Genomic DNA, 4,060 nt, shown 5'->3' on the forward strand with positions numbered 1-4,060 from the left:
ATCCAGGAATTCACTGTAACTACCCTCTGGAAATCCTTTTTCACTATTCCCCTTCTTAAAGGTGGCTACTTACCGACCCATCTAACTACCATCCCATAGCTATTCTATCCCCCCCTCTCTAAAATTCTCAAAAAATGCATCCACTCACAATTACTAAAACACCTCCTCCAAAGCAATCTTCTCAAACCCACCCAGCATGGGTTTCATCCTAGCCATATCACAACTACAGCCCTCCTAGCCTTTATCCATACCATTGCTGAGGCCCTAGAAAACAACAAACTAATCTCCTGTCTCTTTCTAGACATTTCCAAAGTGTTTGATACTGTCTCCCATCCTCTACTGTTATCTAAACTTGCTAGTCTCAATCTATCCTCCTCCACTCTTACCTGGTTCTCCAGTTACCTATCCCACAGGCAACAGTCTGTTAAATGGCTCTCTTCCTCTTCCCCATTCCTACCTGTCCCAATAGAAGTACCCCAAGGCTCCATCCTGGGCCTCCTCCTGTTCAATATCTTCACTAATGACCTCCACTCATCTTGCAAACAATCCTCCATCATACAATATGCCGATGATTCAATGCTTATCTCCATCTTTGATAACATCACTGACTTCCATACACTCACTCAACATACCTTTTCATCTACTGAACAGTGGCTAACCAGTAATTTACTCATCCTCAACCCAAAAAAGGCCAAACTCTTTCTGTTTCTTCCACACTCTCTTACTCACCACAAATCCTTTTCCATCACTTCTTCTACAATCATTAAACCTGAAACTCATACTAAACTCCTAGGAGTCATCATCAATGATGAACTCAAATTTAATACGCACCTTCTCCAATGCATAAAAAAAAAAAAAAACAGAAACTTGGTTTACTTTATCGTAACAAAATATTTCTAACTCCAAATGCTAGACTCTCCCTTGCTCAAGCACTCCTCCTCCCCTCCCTTCTTTATACTGCCCCTGTGTTCACCAACATTCAAGCCGCAACCTTGAACAAACTCCAGCAAACTTATAATAAGATAGCAAGATTCATCACAAACTCTCCATATAATACTCATCAGTGCCTACCCCTTACATCCCTCCACTGGCTTGAGTTCCCCCATCTACTGTTGCTATCAGAACTTCAAATGTTACACGTCATTCTCTACAAACCTTCATCCTGCCCTGCTCTTTCTTCCTTCATCTCTAGCTACACACCTTCTCATATTTGTACCTCAAATCAACAACTAGTGTTGACATCTACCAACCAAAAAAAGCAGTAAGCAAACTCCTATATAAAGGCTCCATCTCTCAAACTTGGAATAAACTTGCTAGAGACATATGTTCCATCATCCACCCATCCCACTTTAAAGAAAAATTAAAAGTCCACCTGCCTAACTCCAACTTCTGTCCTTATTAAGCTTCAACTTAACTCCTCTCTCCACTCCTTGGGTACCCCTCTCAGTACCCCCTTCTCAGCAAAATGTCCCATCTACTTGAGGACACTTATTCCTACTTTTTACTCATATCTGTTTGGAACAAACTCTCTCTATAAATATGTATATAATTGACTGCTGTGATCATTTAGGATAGACATAACTACAGATGTTTAAATTTTATTTTTGTCTTGTGTAAATTTTTTACTTTGTCTTTTAAATATTATTGTATAATCTCATTTTTTCTGACCACGTCAGTGTATTTGTTATCAGTTTTCTGTATTTAAATATTTGTATTATTGAAGATTTTCTCCTCAGGTCTCCACTGAAAATGGGCCACGAGCCCATCTGGACTAACCCAGTTAACAAATGATAATAAATAAATGTAGATATGGGTCTATGTTAAATATTCGAATGCTTAAATGTTCAAATCACTCAATTCAATCGACCTTTAGTGATCAAACATTTAAATGTTGGAATATTTTAAAAAATTAAAAAAAAAAAAACTAAACAAAAAAAAAAAAAACTAGAGGGTGTAAAATGGGGGGCAAGTCCCCTGCACCATCCAAGTGGGGGGCTGTGCCCCCCACACCCCCCACTACTTAAATATACCAACTCCAGGATCACACTACAGTGTAGGAAATGGGAAATTTTCCATTTCTGCACTGTAGTACACTGAAATGCGATCTCGGAGTTGGTATATTTAAATAGTGGGGGGGGTGCAGGGGGGCTTGCCCCCCTTCTTACACCCTTTACATTTTCTTTTTTTTTTGGGAAATATTAATTTTTTATATGTTCGAACATTTAATTGTTCGATCACTAGCGGTCGATCATTAGTGGTTCGAACAATTAAGCGTTCAAACATATAACATATAGATATAGATAGATAGATATAGATAGATATATAATCTGTCTAGCTAGCTATCTGTCTTTTTATCTGTCTGGCATCTTTCTATAGCTATCTACACACACACACACACACACACACACACACACACACACACACACACACACACACACACACACACACACACACACACACACACACACACACACACACACACAAACACACACACATATATAGATAGATACAGATATATAATCTATCTAGCTATCTATTTATCTGTCTAGCAGTCTGTTTGTCTATCTATCTGTCCATCTATTTATCTATATCTATTTATAGCTATCTACACACGCACACACACACACACACACACACACACACACACATAAAACTTCTAAAGGAATTCATCCTGCTCAGGAAGTTGTTCAGTCTTCACTGTTGTCATGTCCCAGTGGAGATGTTATGGATGAGTAGTCCTCCCACCTCCCTTCACAGCTGTCATGTTCCAGGGCTATGTTACAGATATGTACTCCCTCACTTCCCTTCATGTCCCAGGAACCATTGTCCCCTCATTGCTGTCATATCCCAGGGAACATGTTATGGAAGAGTACTTGCCAAACTCCCTTCATTGCTGTCATGTCCCAGGAGCCATTATCCTATGACTTTTTGATAAAAGATGTATCATGCAAGGAAGACAAGCCACACAACCTGGAAGTTGCAGTGATCAATATGCTTAGCACCTCTTGAAGGTATGCCTCCATTACATATCTTAGCTAGCTCACCTAGTATATATAGCAGGACCAGGCTTACTGTGGCCAAGCAGTACATGTATCAACTTCCTCTCTACTTAAGCTCATCTTCCCATTACACAAGTTTCCATATTTATAAACTGCTCCCACTTTTCTCTTTTTTTTTCTCTTTTCAAGTTCCTAGGTTGCCAATAAATGTATCCCCCTCCATCAGTGCCTTGGCTGTTATCATTGTAAACCACCTGTGATATGAAGAAACCTACTCAAATCTCTCTCCACTGTTTTCACATTCCAGGGACAATTTACGGAAGAATAAACCCACCTCCCTTCACTGCTGTTGTGTCCCAGAGTTCATGTTATGGAAGAATAATCCCCACATCCCATCATGGCTATAATGTCCTGGGGACATTCTATGGACAAGTACTCCCCCACCTCCATTCATTATTGTCATGTCCCAGGGGCTATAATGTGGAAGAAGACTCCTCCACCTCCCTGAATTACTGTCATGTCCCAGGAACCATGTTATGGAAGAGTACTCCCCCACCTCTCTTCATTACTGTAGTGTTCTACGGTCACGTAATGCACAAGTACTCAAGCACCTCCCATCATTGCTGCCTTATGCCGGGAGCCATTTTATGGAGGAGCACTCTCTAACCTCCTTTCATTGCTGTCATGTTCCAGGGGACATGTTATGGAAGAGTACATCCCCACCTCTATTCATTACTGTCACATCCCAGGGAACATGCTTTGGATGAGCACTCTCCACCTACCTTCATTGCTCTCGTCTCCCAGGGGCCATGTTATATACAAGTACTAACCCACCTCCCTTTATTACTGTTATCTCCCAGGGACCATGTTACTGAAGTGTACTCCCCCATCTCTCTTCATTGCTGTCATTTCCAAAGAGCCTTCACTGCAGTCATGTCTCAGGGGCCATGTTATGGAAAACTACTTGCCCACCTCCCTTCATATCTGTCATGTGCCAGTAGCATTTTATGGACAAGTAGTCCCCCACTGCCCTTCACTGTTATCATGTCTCAGTGGACATA

This window comes from Protopterus annectens, chromosome 2.part2, assembly GCF_019279795.1.
Source record: "Protopterus annectens isolate FY-2018-M chromosome 2.part2, PAN1.0, whole genome shotgun sequence".
Taxonomy (NCBI): domain Eukaryota; kingdom Metazoa; phylum Chordata; order Ceratodontiformes; family Protopteridae; genus Protopterus; species Protopterus annectens.